The 21,857-nt window shown below is 34.2% G+C and overlaps 1 long non-coding RNA gene across 1 annotated transcript; it reads left to right on the top strand.

Annotated features, from left to right (window-relative positions):
• Positions 1-12,136: 12,136 nt before the first annotated feature.
• Positions 12,137-13,344, top strand: LOC122196699 (uncharacterized). Its single transcript, XR_006188729.2, has 2 exons — positions 12,137-12,473; positions 13,195-13,344. It is a non-coding gene; the product is annotated as an uncharacterized LOC122196699 (long non-coding RNA).
• Positions 13,345-21,857: the final 8,513 nt, after the last annotated feature.

The raw sequence follows: 21,857 nt of genomic DNA, 5'->3' as shown, positions 1-21,857 counted from the left end.
AAGTTAGGAATCTGGACCCTTCTAGGTCCAGAGAGCCGAGAATATGAAGTTTTAGTAGAGTAAACCTTGGGGTTTGAAGTTAGGAAGCATTTATGAGATTTTTATGGTATATATAGTTACTTTCATCTTACACATAGATATGAAGTATTTTATATAAATTACGTGCTATGTGTGCATATTATTTGAATACTTGTTGTCTATGCTGGATGAACGATTTTATACATGTTTTAAAAGATTTAAACGGTATATTTATTTTATATCTACAAATATGTTGCGGATGAAACATGGGTAGATGAAATAGTTGGTGTGTGATGAAATAAAATGATGAGAGATAAGTGGTGATAGAAAGGTGATGATAATTAGGTAGATAGATGATGATGAATAAGTGATGTATGATGAAAGTAGATACCATAACCTTAACCGGCAATGTGGCGATGTAGTCATCTACCAGAGTATAGATGGCGACCACAGACTATTCTAGACAACCCAGTGGAAACACCAGCAGGCCCATAACCTGTAGGTGATGAATTACGAGTTCAGGCGATGTTGTAACTACGTATTCATGCGATGATACTCTAACCCCTTACTATGAATTAAGAGTTCAGACGATGTTGTAACTACGTATTCATGGGATGTCACAAATTCCGCATGCCAAACCAATGGTCATAATTCACATCAGTGAGAATGGTTCATTTTTTTGTAAAACCAAAATCAGATTGGAAATTTTGATTTTTTATTTTGGAAAATGTCAAACCATTGATTTTTTATTTCGGTTTCGGTTTTTTGTTTTTTTTTAAATATATTTTCAGGGTTTTTTTTTTTTATTTCATAGATTTCTTCATCAACAAATGTTGCTACAATTTAACAAAAATAAATAATTTGCTAAAACATAATACAAGAGGAAGTTTGTTCACATTTAGTTATTGAACTTTTTAGAGGGAAACCAACTTTCGATTTTGTTCATATTTAGTCACTAAACTTTTTTTCGTTATCTATTTGCCACTAAACTATTGAAAGTGTTCACATTTTACCCTTATGACTGGTAACAGTCGGTCATAAGGGTAAAATGTGAACAGTTTCAATAGTTAAATGGCAAATAGATAACGAAAAAAAGTTTAGTGACTAAATGTGAAAAAAGTCGAAAGTTCGTTACCCTTTCAAGTCATTATCCCATATATATATATATATATATATATATATATATATATATATATATATATATATATATATATATATCCTCTTTAATAAATAAAGGTTTTTTTGACACATGTCAATCTCTCATGAATTTTGACACTTGTCATTTTATGGTATTTTTGAATAAATGTTTTTTCCATTTGTCATTTTCTCATTTTTTTTTTATCTTTTTTAATTAACACATCATATTTACACATTAATTAATAATTGCCTTAATTGAAAATAACCAATAAATTACAATATTACAACTCATATAGTATTTAATATGTTTCCTTTTAAATTCAAATTTTAAATTTCAAATTTAAATAAATTTTTGTTTAAACCTTCGTATATTTTTTTTATCCAACCCGTATAACATACGGGTCTCACAACTAGTATATATATATATATATATATATATATATATATATATATATATATATATCAAAGTTTCCAATCACCAAATACTTTATACTGTCCAATAACTTTATTCTATATCACGATGGTTAAATATGGTAATTAATGACTTAAAAGACTATGATATCAAATTTCAAAAGTCACAACAACTTAGCAAAATATTATGTGGTTTTTTTGTTTGTAATATCTATGTCTTTCAAATGGTATGCAATATAATTAATAAATTTTGAAAGCGTTTAAATGTAATTAATAACAACCAAAGTTATAAATTGAAACAACTTATCAAACTTCAGAAACCGCCCACATGAAACCGCACCACATAATGCGGTTTAGAGCTTTTGTGGTGCGGTTTCTGGTTTCCAAAAACTCAAACCGTATGTGCGGTGCGATTTGTGGTTTCAACTATAAACCACACCGCGAACACCCCTACTACATATATCACAACGAAGCTAGGCTGGCCGGATTAGAGTCTTTCCTACAAAAAAAAAAGTTTCAGTCTTTAGTGATGAATATTTCCATCATAACCCATCACTATAATGATCTTTTTTCTAAATTATAAAAACGTAAAAATCCAAATTTTTTCTGCCCAAAATGCAAAAAAAAAAAAAATCGAATGCGTTAACTGTATAATAATATTCACATTCAACCACAAACCAATAAGCATTACAGTAAGCATTTTTTCTATACATTAAAAGTGTTAAATATAATCATAAATGTTTAAAAAAGTTGTTTGCATTCCATCTCATTTTTATATCAATGTGAGTTTGTTAGGAGGTTTTAACCATGCATTCAACTTGTTCTCGTTACTTTTGCATCTAAAAATGGTAAGACAAACATATATAGGCAGTAAATATGGTATGTTTTTCATTTCAACCACAATAGCAATGTACTTTATTTTAATTTTCATACTGATGCGTTTTAAATTCACTAAGGCTTTAAATTTACAACCCTATCTAATTTTACCAACTAAAACACAATTAGACAGTATACCTAGTCTCATAGTATTATAGTAAAGTAAGTAAAGAGTCGAACACATGAAACGATGACTTTATTCAGAAAATAAACATTAGTACAAAAATGGGCTTCCGTCACACGACAAATGAGTGATTGTATGCATACAACCACACATTCGTTTTCACTACTTGTGTAATCGAAGATCGAGTGACATAAAGTACATACATTCAATTAGCGAGTTAGTAGCCGTATCCATTTCAAAAGGGTGGCGGAAGGCATAAAATGAGAGACCAAATGGTTTCAAAAGTCATGAAGAAGTGTATTTTGAATGACGTTAGTCCATCTAATTGCCATATAAATATGATGTTTGTGTAGCCTTATTTATATTTGGTGACATAACCATTGGTTTTTTGGTGGGATTTCGTCACTTACAATTAAAAATGAGTGGCCTAAGTGTTAAAAAGAGTGGTCAAATGTATTAATACTCATGAAAAAATTTATTTTGAGTCATGTTAGTCCATCTGATTACCACATGAATATGATGTTTGTGTAGCCTCTTGTATATTTGGTGATACAACCATTAGTTTTTTTGGGGGATTTCGTTACTTACAATGTAACGTCTCATTTTCACAACCAAAAATTTTCATTTTTATAAATAAACCGTATTAAGAAAACATTTGCTCCAAATTACGTTTGTAAATCATGTTATATTAAAACGTGGAATCTACATTGTTACTGATGAATGTGTACAACCACGCCTCCACTTTCCCATGATAACCAATGGTAGCTGTAACAATAAACAATTGAGTAAACACAAGGCTTTGTGAGTTTGCACAAAGCTTAGTGAGTCCCCCCCTCCCCCCCCCCCCCCCCCCCCCCCCCGCCCGCCCCTACCCCCAATATATATATATATATATATATATATATATATATATATACACACACACACACACACGCACACACAACAAACATACTAACATGCATAATTGTAACATATCATTTTTCCAGGTATTCCATTTTGACCCTTGGTTTGTGTATTGTTTGCAAATTTAGTCCCGAGAGGCATTTTTGTAATTTTTGAGGCATGTATAGGTACGTTGGGCATACACTAGGCATACGTGGTCAGGGTGCAAACCTTAATTTTTAGGGTTTGGACCCTATTTAAACATCCTTATATCCCCAAAATCCTTTCGTTCATCAGACTCCACCCCTCATATCGACCCTTGCAAACCCTAATCCACTTTAGAGCATATTTGAGCCTTGAGTGTGTATTTTGGTGATCTTGAAGGAGGAAGAAGGAAGAAGGAAGAGGAGAACATCTTATTAGAGTGAAGCACTTTGGATCCATGATCACATCACCATTTTGCACCATTTGGAGGTAAAAAGCTCTGATGTTGATGAAATTTTACTTAGATCTTCTCTAGCCATGATTTGTGTTCATTTTGGTCCCATAAGCTTGATGTATTTTAGTATGGGTTACTCTAATCCATTTGGGCTTTCCTTTTAGATATCTTGAAGTGTTTAGAATCATGAAAATGCAATCTTGGTCCCTAGTTTACTGCATGCATGGTCTAGGTTGTCTTAATAAGCTAAGAAGTTAGGGTTTTTCATGTTGAGGACTTAATAGCCCATGCAAGACCATATAGTTGGAAACTTTATGGTTAAGGACATCAATTGAGGGCTAAATATGGATATTGGATGAAAGAGCTTAAATGATTAAGCTCTTAATGGAATGTGAGGATGGCCTACGCGTACGCTAGGCATACCAAAGGGTACATTGCGCGTATGTGGTCAGCCCCTCAATTTCTAGTTAATGCTCAGTACGCCCCACGTACGTGTGGAGGGCATACTCAACTAATTTGACCCGGTTGACTCAGTTGACTTTTGACTTTCACCAAGATTTTGACAAAGTTTGACTTAGGGGTATTTTAGGTATTTTGAGATGTAGTCTAACTTTTGGTCACTATTATATGTAATCGTGACTGGTAGAGTCAGATTTCGAAGCAGCATGTTGTTGTAGCTATTCTCGTCTATTCGTGAGGTGAGTCTCCTCACTATATCCATGGGTCGAAGGCACTAATGTCGACCCATTATTCGGTTATGTAGAATGCTAGCTGCTAGATGATATGTTTGTTTGTGTGATTAGGTTGAAATATACCCCATGCATAGCCCACTATTGTATGTCGGGTTGAAATACAGCCCAGGGCGAGGCCCATTATGACATGTTCAGGTAGAAATATACCCCAGGGTGGGGCCCATATTTGTTTATTGTGTTGAAATATACCCTATGACGAGGCCCTACGGCGGGGTCCATATTTGTTTATTGGGTTGAAATATACCCCAACACTAGACTCGGTTTTACTCTGATGATTTTGATATTGTATATTGTGAATGTTTTGGAACAACTTGATGTTTGAAACTATTGATTTTAAAATGAAAAATTTTATCACTGCTTTTGGGACGTTACAAGTTGGTATCAGAGCCGTGGTTTGAAGGATTCGCGCATACTCTCGGGTATGTCAGAACTCAAACTGAGGAAATGATAATCTTTTCAAAAGAAGAAGAATTTGAATTTTAAAAAGACTTTTAATACGTCAAAAGGGGGTGCCATGTGTGCAATCAGCCGAACACAAGTAAGTGGTTCCTAAATTGCCCATACCTATGTTTTATGATTCATATGCTTAATATGATAATTGCATGCTAGATTAGGGCTAAGGATACCTTTAGGAATCATATGATAGTATTACCTGATTTGTGTGATACCTTATAGCCTAGGAGGATTGGATGCTATGTATTACTTGGGATTGATATTGCATCAGTTAATTGCTAAGTGTATGCATTGAAAGTTGTATATGATTAGAATCGTATAGCCCTATAATGATCGATTTAGCCTCATTTCATGTTCCTTTTTTGGTTGCAGACTTAGGGTAGAGTCATCATTTGACAGTCTATGTGATTCCATTTTGTATATAACTTGCATGTATAAGGAAACCAACGATGTTGATTGAGGCTCTAGGTACTGCGAGTGGTGGGGGTTGAGGATTCCTAGGAAAGCATAGGACCTGTATGTTGTTTAGCATATGATTGGTATATAGTCCTAGTGTGTTAACTTAGAGGAATCAAGAAGGCTCTTGAGGAAGGTACATATAGGTGTGAAAGGTAGTATTGGGTTTGTACTACTAGAAGGACATGATTTGTACTTGAGATAAGAGTAGACCTGGAGACGCTAAGGAGACTTGTTTAGAGGGACTTCCCTCAAATTATATGTTGATTGTTTATATGTTTGTGTTTCAGTTTGAGGATGGTGATGGTTAATCGAGGAGGAGGTTCGGGATCAGGTTCTGGTTTATGTTCTGGTTCTGGCTCTAGCACAGAACCCATTGATGAGAGGTTGCAAGAGTTCATAGTGGACAAGGTTACTCGCGACATCTTAGATGCCACCCCGTGATGTTCGGTACCATCCATCAAGGATGGTATCATGGAGATTATGGAGGAGTAAGTGAGGGCTTTCCGGGATGAGATTGATGCGTGTCAGATAGGAGCACGGACTATCTCGTTTCGGGAGTTCAGGGCTTGCGGAGCTCCTAAGCTCTTTGGGGCTACGGACTCCATCACTAGCCGACGTTGGATCACTGACATGGAGAATGCTCAACGGACAAGTTTTTTCCCTGAGGGGGGAAAAGGTGAGATTCACATCCTTCCTGCTGAGGGACCGAGCACGTGACTGGTGGGATGAGGTTAGCCGAGCTGTAGGGTCTGCAGCAGTGGCAGTCATGAATTAGGAGGATTTTGTTTTGATTTTCCATAGGGAGTGTGCACTAGTGATCGAGGTGCATCAGTTGACAATGGAGTTCTAGGACCTTCGCCAGACTAATAAGATTGTGGGGGAGATTACCGCCAAATTACGGGAGAGGGCTCTATTGGTTCCACAATACGCTATGCATTATGAGCTGAACAAGACGAGATATCATGACATGTTGAGGAATGACATCTCGAAGTTTGGAGCTTTTCAGGGTACAAGACTCTGAATGATATGCTGGAGAAGGCCCGTGAGCGGGAGCTTCGGACGAAGCAAAATCCAGAGCAGGTGCAGACAACAGTGGGCCAGGCTAAGAGGCCCAAGACCTTCGTTTCATGCACCATGGGCCAATAGGGGTGGAGCCGATGTGGCAAATGTGACAAGCTACATAGTTGGGCATGTTGGGAGTTAGGTTCATGAAATAACCCAAAATTTTCATTTTTCATTCAAGTGAAAACAATATTTCAAATCATTTTTTATACAACCCAAAAAAATAAGTATGTCAAACATCAAGAAAATCAGAGTGTGTCCCATAAACAGAATCCATAAAGTGTGTGCAATGTAGTCACCCCGAGCTCTTCCCTTTGCCACTGGAAGTACTTGAAACATAAACTGAAAACCGTAAGCACAAATCTTAGTAAGTCTCCCAAACTGCCCCATACCATACATAATAAATCATACACTGCTCCCCCGCCCGACATCTGGCCCGCCTGGCATCGAGCCCCGCTCGGTATACAGATCTATTATTCTCAGGCCTCCCCTGTCACTGGGCCTCGCCCGTTATACACTTACAATCAATATCACATAATCATGCTAACACATATAATGATCATACACACTAGCATATGATCTGGTCCTCGGGCCTCGCCTAGCATCGAGCCCCGCCCGATATACATAGTAGCACATAACACATGCAAGGGTCACACATACTCTTAGCATCCTAACACAATCAATAAGGGATGGAATTGGTGCCTTAGACCCGCTAAACCTAGTAAAGAAACTCACCTCGAATGTTGAATCTCACTAACAGAAATCCCTAACTGCTGCCCTAACGACTCCCCGGGCTATTAGTATAAAATAACACACAATCAACACTTGGGTTCCAAACTATAGTCAATAATCCATACTTGGGGTAAAATGACCATTTTACCCCTAGCCTAGCTTGAACCAAAACTAAGGCCCAAAACCATACACCAATAAGGCCCAAAACCAATAGATCCACACATGCCCACTTATGGCCCAGTTTTCCAAATTGGGCCCAAATCCCCAAATAGGCCTTACCCTAAAGCCCACTAAGATTCCTTAATCCAAAAGCTTAATTCTAGATCGCCCAAAAGGCCCAAAGCAATAAAGTCCAAGAAAGTAGCCCAAACCAAGGCCTAAACAACGCCAAGCCCAACTACTTGAGTATGCAAAGCGTACTCAGCTATACGCTAAGCGTACATGCTGCATGGGTTGTACATTGTGCGAGCGAGCTTGTACGCCCAACGTACTCACCATTAAGTCATTTCTCCAATAATCTTTTAACCACTTAAGTCCAAGAGTCTGAATGATAGATCTAAGTCATATGCAACATCTTAAACCATAAAGTCATCAACTTGGTGGCTTTGCATGCCCCAAATGGGCCCAAACTCAAAATATAACATTCTACTTCCATAAAAATGGCCATTACTCATGCATGGTTGGATTAAAGCTTCAAAGGTGGCAACTTTATGACTCTAGGACCCAAAGAACACCAAGAGTAGAAACTCTAAGCTTCAGAAATGAAAATAATCCACAAAAATTCATCAATAGGACCAAAAAGGGTCCAAAAGCTAAAGCATGGAGATCTAAGCTTCTAAATATCAATATCAAGACTTTATACCTTGTGCAAGCTAGAAATGGAGTAGATAATCTGGATCTATGAGCTTATCATTGAACCACCACCTTGCTCCAACCTTATCTTCCTTGAAAATGAGACAAAACACACCAAAATGCACTCAAAAGACCTTCCAAGCTCAAGAAAACGCAACAATGAAAGGGTCCAAGGCCCAACTCTTAATAATTAAATAACTTATATTAAAATAAATACCTTGGAAAATATCAAACGTTAGAATTTTTCGCCACTTGAATCAGACTTCATCCTCAAAGTCCGCTGTTGTGACATCCCAGAATTTAGGGCAAAAATTATAACCGGCCATTTAACCGCGAATCTCGTTGCAACTTGACTTATTAAGTTTTAGTTTATCTTAAGTAAAATGAATAATTTTATTTCAATTATTACATGATGTCAAATGATACTTTACTTCCAAATGTGTAAACCATCAACCAAATCAAACCGCTTTAACGACACAATAATTAATGTGTTTGAAAAACTGAAATTTTGCATTAAGCAGTTTTGAACAAAACAAACATTAAAATATTATAGTACATGTTCCCCTGTTTCCAAATATATAAAGAAAGTCCAAAATGGAGTTTAATGGAAAAGATATGACAGTTATAAGGAAAACGGACAATAAAACACTATTTTTCTTTAATCACGTAAAACTGAATCGATCCGTTGAGGCACTTATGCCTTGCCGTCGGGATTCCGAGAGAATTTTGATTATGTTGTTGTTTGATTTGCTCAACAATTCCTAGACTTATTGTAGTTGCAGTAATCAGGATTTTATGATTTTTTTTTGTCAATTGAACATTCAATTTGGGATTACAACTGATGAATATGTCACCTACACATCTAGAATCTAAAGTTGTTGAAGTCCCTGTATCAGTTTCATAATTCGTTTTCCATATAATTTGTCTAATTTGTCAATAATTCTATTATATCATGAAGAAAACTAATTGATGTCAAAACATAAAAGACTAACTAGAAAACTAATTTATGTCAAAACATGACTTCATGGGAAGAGACTAACCTAAAAACTAATTTTGATTACGTTGTTGTTTGATTTGTTCACCAGTTCCTAAAATTATTGCATCTGTATATAATTTGTCTAATTTATCTAATGATTCCATTATATCATGAAGAAAACTAATTGTAGTCATGTTGTTATACCTTTATATCTAAATCATGTTATACCTTTATATATGAATCAGCTACTCTTAGCTATTGTGTCAATGTTATGCAATGTTGATGTTTGTAGTCGTGTTTTTATACCTTTATATTTTTTTTTTCTTATCGCCGACTTAAAATTATATTTTAGAGGCGATACAACTAATGTCGGAAGATCATTCTCAAACAGAAGATACTACCCTTCATGACACATCAAAACCAATATGGGAGAGCAGGACTACGTCTCCAATAATCGAGTATGTTTATGCGAATATCTTAATGTTAATTCAATTAGACATTTATTAAATTCTATGATTGTTTCTCTAATTAATTTTCAATTTCAGTCGTATACCAACATCCAAGTTCAAGTTAAAATTGAAATATGGAGGTTACTTTTGGCTAATGAAGAATAATTGTAGGAAAATATATTGCTTTGGCTCTCAAAAATGTATCCACATATACACATTTTTATATAAGTTTAGTCAACTACATGATGAAGTGGTAAAACGTTATTCATCAAAGAACAACCCAAAAATTTCTATTTTTTATGTTGACAAGTATGCACCAGAAAAATCCCTTATCATGCTTGATTTTGATGAAAAGTTCATGGCTATGCTTAGCATGTATGGAAGCAAGAAACAAGTAACCATTTATGTGACAACATAGAATTGGCTCCAATAATCATACTAACCATTTGTGTGCCAATAGAGATGAACCACACGATAAGTATGATGCAGACCTTTGTCCTAGTGAAGAAAGCTATCAGAGTAATCTCAGTTCTGATAATGAAGATGATAAAATGAATGATGATGATGTAGTTTACTCATCTAGTAAGAATAGTATAAGCATGGAAGTCGGCTCAAAATTTGAAAACGTGGTTGATTTTAGGAGAGTTTTGAGCCACTTTGCAGTCATAAATGTATTTAACTACTACATTCAAAAAAGCGACCCGACACGATTCACAGCAAGATGTGAAAACCTAGAGTGCGAGTGGAGAATTCATGCTTCTATTAAACAAGATGCACTTACCTTTGAAATAAGTGTATACCTTAAGTTATAATTAACATGCTTCATATTAAAAATATATTTATGTTTATTTCATTTTTTTAGGTTAAGAAAATGGTAGAAGTACATTCTTGCACTCGCAGCAACAAGGGTGGCAATAAGTGAGCCACTCAAGGATGGATTGCTAATATAGTTACTGACAAGTTGAAATTTGATGGGGAGGTCTCTCCATATGAGCTTAGAAATTGGATTATGAAAACTTACAATGTTGATGTGTCATACCTAAAAGCTTTTAGTGGGAAAGATCAAGCTTATACCGACATGTATGGTAAGTGGGAAGACTCTTTCATGAAGATGGATGAATTTAAAGAAGAACTATTAAGAAGGAATGAAGGAAGCATTTTTGAAATTGAATTTGACATAGTTGGTGGAAAGAAACTTTTCAAAAGGTTTTTTATTTGTTTAGCAGCTTGTTCTAGAGGGTTTGTTGCTGGTTGTCGTCCGTATATTGGTCTTGATGCTTGTCTTTTAAAAGGAAAGTTCAATGGTGTATTAGCCGCAACAACTAGTATTGACGGTAACAACTCTATCTTTCCAATAGCATATTGTGTGCTTGAATTTGAAAACACACAATCATGGACATGGTTTCTTGATTCGCTGAAAAAAGCAATTGGAACGCCAAATGGTCTTGTTATCTCATCAGACATGCAAAAAGGGTTAGAAGTAGCCATGATGAATGTTTATCCTAATGTTGAGCATAGAGAATGTATGAGGCACTTATATAGCAACTTCAAGAAACACTTTCGTGGGGACTTCTTTAGCAAAAAACTATAGGTTGCTTCCAAAACCTACCGTTCTACCAAGAATGACATATTATTGCAGGAAATTAGTGATAAAATGAAGATGTCATTGCATATCTAAATACCAATCACAAAAAAATATGGAGTAGAAGGTAAGCATGTTAAATAATGCAATTGATCACTAATAATATTTCAGAAACGTATAATTTTTGGATTGTTAAATTGTGCTATAAACCCGTGCTTGATCTCCTTGATGCAATTAATGAAAAGTTTATGAAACGCTTTGATAAGAAAAGAAATTTGGTGAATACATGGAATGACACATTGGTTCCTATTGCTAAAAATCATCTCAATGGCATCGCTAAGGTAAGCATGTTAAATAATGCAATTGAATGATATTATTTATTTTAGTTCTTACTTCGATAACATATATATATATATATATATATATATATATATATATATATACTATATTATTAAACATATTCCCTATTTCTTGGAAATTAAGAGGTATAACTCTTATAACACCATGTACAATCCTATTAAGCTAACAATGTAAATTTAAGTAGTCAACGAAAGAGTGGCGGGACGGAACAAAACATAGTGCACTAAATTCTGGCTCGTAATTTTTTCAAAATTTTTTGAAATTCTCGGATGTTATACCCCTCCCCCCTCCATTACAGTTCCCAAGCTTTCGGTCTCCCTCTGATCCTTCATTTGCATTTGGTTTTTCTCTCTCCAACATATTCCTCTCATATTTTCTCTTCACTATACCTAGATCTTGCACAAACCCATCAAAGCCAGATCCATTTTTTCTTCCTTACAACCTTTGTTGCTTTCTAAAAGATTTGAAGGTAGATCCATAAAATATAGGTATGTTTTCTTTAATATTTTGTGATTTTAGGTTTCATTTTGTATTGGTTTTTTTATTAAAACCAACGAAGCTGTAGGTGGATTGATATGAAGATGAGATATGAGTTTGGGATTTGGAAGAGGGGTATCGACACGAGAAAGAAGGGGAGCCGAAAACCCTAGATCGAACTGACACTACCTTCCTCTCTAGAAATCGATGATCGATATTTTATTTCCCTTTCTCGGTCACTCATCTAAACATCTTCTCTTCGTGTGTGCAAGGAACCAAGAATGGTTGGGATATTAGGAAGGGCGGTGGCTAAGAAAAGCGAAATCGGCATAAAAAATGTTGTCCTCACTGCCATCAACCACTACACACCACCATCACATCGGAAGAAATACCTCAAAAACCCCTAATATGTACTCTCCATTCTTGAATCAGGTTTTCATGTTGCCCTCCTCTCGGTAATGCACATCAAGTTATAGCTCCCTCACTATCGATTTTATAAAAAATAAGATTCAAATTCCTCCCAAAATATTATTGATCTTAAAGTTTGGTTATGATCATTGATGTTTTATTATGATTTCATTCATTAACAATAGAGAATTAAGGGGGTGCTTGATGATGTTGGTGAAAGGAAACAAAATCTGGGGATGCAACCTTGGTTATAATGTTATCGCCTTCATCCATCACTTTCTCTCTCTCTCTCTCTCTCTCTCTCTCTCTCTCTCTCTCCTAAAATTTGTTTTTGTTCATGATAATGACAAGTATGCTTTTCTGGACAGGACACATAGTTAGGGTTCAATTTCGTATGTTTCGAGGAAAATTTGTGATTAGTCTTCAAGAACTTAAATTTTTTTGGATCAGTGGGAAATTATAACATTAACTGTTTTATATTCTTATTTCTAGAGACCGGGTTTCATTATTTTATGTAGTTTCAAAATTGTTTGTGTAAGTGCATAGCTGTACAATTCCTTGACTTGGTGCTTGACTGCTTGATTATGGTTTATTAAAAAGCTTTCTTCACAAAGGAGTCAAATCAAATGTTTTAAGTATTTTGTCGATAATAACATATTTTTGTTATTAATTTTGATGTTTTTGATTGTTTGGCCTAATTTGATTTGATTTTTGTGTGATTTGATGTGAACATTACGTGTTGCAGGTACCCCGAAGGGTGGACTACATAACAAAGCTACTTTTATTCATAATATCCCTAAAAAAAGTATCAAGTTGCTGATTATTCCATCTTTTAAGGGTATTGTGACATTATTTTATCTTACAATTGAATTTGTAAAATCTATGGTTAGATTGTGGTTTTGGTTTTTTTACCTTTTCTTTTTTGCTGGATATTTAAAGATGCAATTTGGTATGAACTATTTTTTGAATAGCTAAATTTTGAATACTATTGTCTCTGGATGGTCTTTGTGGTCTTGATTTTCAATTTTCCATACTCAGTTTCACTTCAATTTGATAGATGATGCTGTTGGAGTATTCCATTAGCGTCTGTTGCTTACCACTACCGTAATAACTTTCAATATTATTCCTCGTGAAGTCCATATAGTGTGTTGCTCTGATCCTGTCTGTTTCTAGGCCGATCCAAAGTATAAAAAATCAAAATTCTTAGTTATATTTAAATTGGAGTTCATCAATGGCGCACATTATCATTATTGATATTAAGATATGGTGTTTGTTTTTCAGTGCTCAAAGGATATTTAAGGCTTTGAATATGTAATGGTAACACCTACACATCATGATGTGGTAGGATATCTCAATGTAACCCTAACATAGGATATGGTAGCCAATGATTTCCATGGAACTCAATGGTGCTTCAGGAAAATATTTTGGGGTAAGTACTAAGGATGTGTGTTTAATTTTTGCATATTCATCGTGTTATTTCCAGTGTTTAATTTGAATACCAAATTAGCACTTTTAATACCATTTTGGCATATGCTTATCCTTACTTGTTTCTATATTTTATTAGGATTGGGTCTTCTTCTTTAACTGTACTGGTCTTACACGTCTGTTATTTAAAATCGTGTGTATAATTAGTTATGTTATGACCATACATTCTATATTGCATCACATTATTACATGCATTTTATTGATTTTAGCCAATAGGATAATTACTCATTTAAGATGTTTTGGTTTCATTTTGTACAGTGGGACATAATTTATTGGAATAAGTATATGGTGAACCTTTTTTAATATGCTATGTTTCATTGGATATTTATAAGTGTTATCCTGCTTCCTAATTTTCTTTTTTGTTATTTATATGGTTATATATATGATAATCTTTTTTGTTATTTATATGGTTATATATATCATATCATCTTGCTTTTTAATTCATTTTATTATAATCGGCTTTTGTTACAAACTTACCACTAATAAGGTTCTAACCAACTCCTGCTGCCATCTAGATCTTATAAATGCACCTAATATGGTTCCAACATGAACTTATACCTGCCTTGGCATATTCCCATCACCATGAACTTCATTGTTCTTCTTCATACCCATCACCAGATCTAGAATTCTGCTCACTCGGCTACGTGAAGGTTTCGATTCTTCAATGACAAAACTAAAGAAGAAAGATGGTATTTAAATTTTAAAATGTTTTTTTTTTAAAAAAAAATTAAGATCCAAATTGGACCCAAATAAAGTAAATTTGTATTCCTTTTTTTGGTACCACCATAGATTCAGATCGAGTTTTGTTTTGATGAAAATACTATTGTTTTCAAGCCTTTGTATTTTTATTTCATTTCTTTTAGACATAATGGAAGTTTGAGTTTTTAGGGTGAAGGTTGGTGTTTAGAAATTCATTTTGTATTTGTACTTTCATTTGTTTTCGCAAAGATTGAGATTTGAGTTTGAGTTTAAGTTTAGTGTTTTGAAACTTATCATTGCTTTTGGTAGTTGTGTTAGGAGTTCCAAGATGAAGTCTGCATATGTATATTTGAAAAATTAATGCATATTTAAAATTTTTGAAAATTAATGTACATTTAAAAAATTATTGTATGTATTATCTCAATCTTGAAAACTATAGCATTTAGATTAAATATGGATAGGTAAAAGAAATGGTAGCACCATGTGAAAAAATTAATTTTTTTAATTGGTGTTGGTGTTTAGAAAATTAGTTATTTGTTTAATATTTAAATTAATCGTTAAGGACAAATATGTTGATAAAATACCAACTAATGCTTATATACTGTCGATTTATTTTGTGTTATTTGGAAAACAACATTTTTGCCAAAGAAAACTAATCGTTGAAATGAGAGTATTCACCAAAAAAACTATTTGATGCCTATTGAAAGGAAAATAATCAGCAAAACGAAAGTATTACCCACCCCCAAATTCGCCTCATTAGTATCGCAGAGTTACCACATTAGAATTTTGAAATATGTTATCATGAATTAGAATGAAAAATTTTCGACATAATGGATCAGTATATGAGATCACATTGCAAAATACACAAAAGAGACGAATACATTAAAGAAAACATTGTCCGTTGAAAAGAAAACGAATCGTTAAATTGAAACTAATGCTTAGTGATACTTTGCCAATACACCGTGTCTTAGTTTTAATATGTCATTTTCCTAAAACAAAATAATTGCTGAACTGAAACTAATCAGTTTTTTCTGAAAAAAAACAAACTATCGAAAAAACTATTCGTATCCGTCGCCTAGCGCGGGTAAACGGCTAATATATATATATATATATATATATATATATATATATATATATATATATATATATATATATATATATATATATAATTTTTCATGTAGAACTTCGGAGAGTACGAAGTTACTAGAAGTTCTGAGAATCAAGTTGAAGTGAAGTACAAGGCAACATGTTGGGAGGTCAACCTAGATGAAACAAAATGTAGTTGTCGAGTGTGGCAAGTTCAGGGCTGACCATGTGTACATGCAACGACTTTTATTTATTATATAAGGGATGCTAACTGGGACAAATATGTTAATCTATATTTCACTATTGAGAACTTTAAAGTCGCTTATGCTTTTCAAATTGTTTCGATGCCTGGATAGGATCAATGGGCACAAAAGAATGGAGAACAAATATATCCACCTATTATCAAACACCCACCTGGACGGCCAAGAAAAAATAGAATAAAATCATCGGATGAGTCTAAAAGAAGACACAAGTGTCCGTGATGCGGAGAGTATGGACACTGTGAAAGGACATGTAAAAATCCAGCATCAAAGTTTCGATCAAAGTGAAACATCCACATCTAAAATGTTACGTGGAAAGGATACAAAATCGCGTGGTGGTTCGGGAGTTTCGGTTTCTACATGAAAAGTCTCATGAAATTAGTTGGTCCTTTAGAAAATCTTTGTTAGCTTAAGTTGAAAATATTTTTAGTTAGGGTTGAATTGATGGATTTTTTTGTTAGTACGTGACATATATAAATATTCTGTTTTAGTTTTTCTTTCATGGATTTGCATTTGTTGTCAAATTGGTATATATGGTGCAAATTTAAAGTTCAGGGACCAAAATGTAACTAATTCCAAATATATGCTTTAAGGACCAAAATTGTATATATTACAATTAAAACATACAAAGATAAAAAAAATATAGCTACTGTTATTAACTATTACAAAATTTTGAAAGTTCAATGCTATATATTATAAATTTCTCAAAGTACAATGCTATTTCTTAAAGTTTCGCTTCACGCTTCATGTACTATTGTCACAACTGAAAATTTTGAGCTATGTAATCTATACATTCAAGTTAATGTGAATCAAAAACTTCAATCAAATACATCATACAAGTACTACAAGTAGTCATCAAACAATTGGAAAACCCTAGAAGTTCTTGTTAAGTCTATTTTAGACTAGAACTTCCTTATTGGATCCAAGTGGACCAATAAGCTTCCAAATAGACTATCATGGGCTTAGAACCCTAATTGGGCCCTAATTGGACCCACATGTATTTATTTCAACATTTTGGGCCTAGAATGAAATGAATTAAAAGCCTTGATACATGAATAACTTAAACTAGTCCAATAAAAATATAAAAAAAAAAAAAAAAAATCCTACAACATTCTTTTAAGCTTAAAACATACCTAAGATTAACTCTAATAGTGGGCTTAGGGGCAAAAGCCCAAATTTTTCCTTTTTCCCTTCACATTCTCGGCCCAAGGCCCAAATCCAAGAGAGAGTTGACTTGCAAATGACACCTCATCTTTACCCATAGGATATCCATGCATTAATCTCATTTCTCCATGCACATCACCTCAAATATCACCTCTTCTTCCCTTCTCTCTCTCACTCTCGGCCATATACACATACACACCACAAAAATATCTCAAATCCTCTCTAGATTCACTCAAGAACACTCCCTTCTTCCCTCTCCAAAATCTCGAAAAATAGGAAGCATTCAAGGAAGTTTTCCCACAAAAATCATCATCTAAGGTAAGGTTTTGCTTGGATCTATGACTTGTATTCCTTATTTATCAAAAATCTCTTCCTAATCCATGCAAAAATCGTGATCTTGCACCCTAGAACCATCTCAAACTCGAGATCTTCATCAAAGGGAGCTAAGGCCAAAAACACTTCATTTTTCCTTCCATTTTTCCTTGCAAAACCGAATCAACACCCCAAGGTGAGCTTCATACCCCCTATTTTCTGTTTTTATGAGTTTTGTGGGGGGGGGGGGGGGAATACAAGTGAAAGTGTAGATCTATATGTGTTTGTATGCCTTGTATGATTTCCATGCTTATATGTATGCTTTTATGTGTTTTAATGTTGGATCTAGCCATAAAACCCCTCAAAACCGAGATATATCTTGTGTTAAATGATTTTAGCTTCAAATATATTTCTAAATACAAAGTGTTTCAAGAAAGATAGCTAAATGGTTTAGTAACAATTTTCTTTAAGCTAAAAACACAAATTTTGGGCCAAAAATGTGAAAAATACAAAATTAAGGGCCCAAATTGACATTTCACAGATTCTGATGGATGAAGTGTGCCAAAACAGTTTCCATAAAACTATTTCTGGAATTATACTCAATTAGAGGATTAAAAACATGAATTTCAAGCTTAATGGGCTAAAAATGGAAATTTCGGCCCAATGAGGCCCATTATGCGAAGTTTTCTGTTTTGGAGGGCCAAAACTGTGATTTTCTGTAAAACAGTGGACCATAAGTGATCCAAGTCCTTTTCAAAGGTTTAAAATGCTTTTTAAATTTAAAAAGGACCAAAGTTGCAAAAATTTTCCAATTTGGGCCAAAATTGTCAAAGTTGCGAAAAGAAGGGATTAAAACCGAGAAAACTGCATTTTCAGGGACTTAAACTGTTTTCTATGAAAAATATGCTGAAAAATATTAATTTCAATAATTTTTGGTGTTAAAATGTCAAGAAAATTAGTTCAAGGACCAAACCGGGAAGTATTTAATAAAAGGGTTGAAAATGTAAATTTTACAAACAATGAGGGGCTGAGAACAGAAATATTTCAAGGCTAATTCAATATACACAAATTGATCAAACAATGGCACCGCGGCTATCGACGAAATACAATACATTACAATACCAAAAATCATTGTTAAACGAATTGGCTCGGTCTCGAGCCAATAGAATTCTACAACTACTAACACTACGACACTGCGATTCATACAAGTAACGTTTGGTTATACATATACATACGAGTGTGCACAGACGTCTACGCACCATCTTTGGGCCCCACAAGTGTAAAATCTTGTTCGTTGAGCCTAGCTAGCCCAATGACCTGATCTTAAGGCCCGAAGACATTTTTTTACGGAGTGTTGGGTTTTACCGACCCGACACAACGTAAATAGACTTTCAATGGCTTGTATACCACCGGTCCCCAAGGGTCCTTTGGTATTGCTAGTAAAGTCTACATTTCATGCGAGGCGGGTCGGGGACCCCTCGTACATTTTATCCCCAACCGGCTAATGGAGTTACCGGGGTCTTCGTGACCTCTTTCTCTTCGGATGTGGGACTACACCTAGTCAGGGCGATTGGATAACGCGATTAGTACTGACGACGCCTTCGGAGTCATTAGTATAACTATAAACTGGGCGTTTGTGTAACGCGGGTTTGTAGTAAATAATCCTGCTCGAGAACCTTCCAACGTCGCCTGGGACTGACACTATACGCTATGCAATGGTTTCAACGTAACTTCATGTAACTCAAGGAACTAGGAGAACATCGGGTTTTCCTAGGGTTTTCAATACATACAGATTTGAAAGGCATACGTCTTCAATGAACAATTTTTTTACAAGTATAGAAACAAATAAGCATACCTATGGATCTTCACAAACGTTTTCAAAAGCTTTTCTTTTCAGAAAATATCGGATTTTCTGGTGGTTTTTCAAACAATACAAACATTCGATTTCAAACACTACTTATGAACTCACCAACATTTCATATGTTGACGTTTTTCAAAATACTTGTATTCTCAGGGAACCAGTGAGTCAAGGGAAATCATATTCAGTGACGGTTGCAGTTTATTTATGTATGAATCAAACAATTTAATTTTTGGGAATGTAATGTTTAAACAATGTATGACATGTAAACACTGCTGGTTGTAATATATTGATGCACGGTGACGAATGTTGTTATGTTTCATATATATTCAATGTTATGGTATTCAATTGAGTCACGACAGCCCCCGGACGTTTCCGCCGTCTGGTTCGGGGGTGTGACAACTATCCACTACATTTTCAAAGATTGCATGAAACAGGATAAGTTTCTTTTGGCCACCGAAGACTTCTCCTCTAGATATGTTGATTATTGTGTCCCATAAACCATTCGGACGTGTGTGTGAATCCATAGTAATATTGTCTTTGATAATTCCATGTACATCCTTCATAGTCACACAAAATCCATAAAAAAGATATAGTTGGAATAATTTAATTAAGTACCTAAAAAATCTCAGCACAACCATGATACAGTACAACCCGGGTCATTACATAAATAACAATGTATTTACCTGTAAGCATCCACCATCAGCAATATATAAAATTATAAAATTATAATGCTGGTGTTCAGTACACTATTTACACATATACCATTTCAACCAATTTAATCAGTTTAAAAAAATAGAATGAAAACCTGATTACCTTGCTGCTTGTAGTTGACTGTATCTCTAGAATCACAAGTGTTGAATGCGATGCTTTTGAATAAGATCAATCACCGAGCTCCTAATCTCATAAGGCTGAAGATTATAGGCGAAATTAAAAGTTTTTAGTTAACTAAAACCGATTGTACCTGAAATCCAACATAACTAAGCTATCAAATACAACATAACAAAGCAGATTGTAAAAAGAATTTGAACAATTGAAACTAAAAACCCTAAAAATGAAATTAAAGAGATGGAAAATAGGTATATGTTGAAGTCGCTAGTACCTGATTCAATGATGTGAGTGTGTGACAACAAGGGGAAGAAGGAATTGTGCTATGATCAGAAGGAAGCTAGATACGGAAGGAAGCTGCAGTCATCGTGTGTGTATGCGATAACACGGGAAGCACCAATTGGAATCAACGATCGATTAGATGTAGCGATTGGATGCAAATATCGGAAGCCTCAAGGAAGGGAAGGATCGATCGTGACTTAAGAAGGTATGGGGGAAAACGATTTTTGGCAGAATCGATCCATAAAGCTGTGAATCGTGTGTTGTATTAGAGATTAGGAGGAAGGGTATTATTGTCCATTCATAATGTATTTTATTTATAATGATTTAATATTATGAAAAAAATTATAAATCAATAAAAAAATAAAAAAAAGTAGATTTGAATATATATGATATTAGAAAACATTAGGAATGGCAAATACGATATTTAGAGTTTAGTCCGGACAAATACGATATTTAGCTGTTTAGGAAGGGCATATACAAAATTCTCCCTTTTTTCAGTAGTATAAATTTTTCAGGAAGGTTTCGTTTATGTTGCGGTCCTTAATATAAATATGTTTAGGGAAATAAAAACAAAAAGTTTTAGTTGGCTCAGGTGGGTATCGCGATAGGGTGTTATTCTGAAATTTGCAAGTTCGAATATCCTTTCTAACATTTTTTTTCTTTTATTTTCGAAGCTATTTAAAAGGATTTTATATAGCATTATACGGATTTTATACCTATTACATTATGATGTTATGAAAATTAAACACAAATTCTTAGTTGTCCAAGCGCTAAGTGTTGAATGTTTTAACTTGGATATCCCTATTTCGAATCTTGGCCTTGACATGAGTGTATTTTATTTTGTTTTTTAGTTTCTATCCAATATCCCTTCAACTTGTTTCTTAAATTCAAATATTGTTCCAAATCTGTCATAACATGAAAGATAGCTCATATATACATGTGTTATATAAGCAACATAAGCTTCTCAATTCTCAGCAATTTAAACATCCGAATGAGTATGGGTTTAAACCCAAAATCGAGTTCGGAAAAACCGAGAAACCGAACCATCGGTTAGGATACCATTTACTTTTATCCTGGCTCCGCCACAAAAATCAGTACAACATATCTAAATAGATATATTAAAATATGAGATACTTTTGGACGACAAAAGTTTAAAAGGCTGATTAATTAAAGAAATGATATTCCCATGAAAAAAAAAGTAACGAATAGATGGCAAAAGGCCAATAATGAAGGGTGTATGTACTTTTTTTTTTTTTTTTTTCAAATTAGTGTTAGATGGGACCCAATTTCTGAAAAAAAAAAAAACTATTATTATCACAAAATTGAAAAACACCTATTTTAGAACGCCTCTATAAACAACACTAGTTTTGAAAAAGCTCAATTATTAAGAAAAAAATTAATATTTTGATAACTTTAAATTTTGTCATTTTCTTT

The sequence above is a fragment of the Lactuca sativa genome, chromosome 2 (genome assembly GCF_002870075.4).
Source record: "Lactuca sativa cultivar Salinas chromosome 2, Lsat_Salinas_v11, whole genome shotgun sequence".
Taxonomy (NCBI): Eukaryota; Viridiplantae; Streptophyta; class Magnoliopsida; order Asterales; family Asteraceae; genus Lactuca; species Lactuca sativa.
This window is presented reverse-complemented; position numbering and strand designations above follow the sequence as displayed.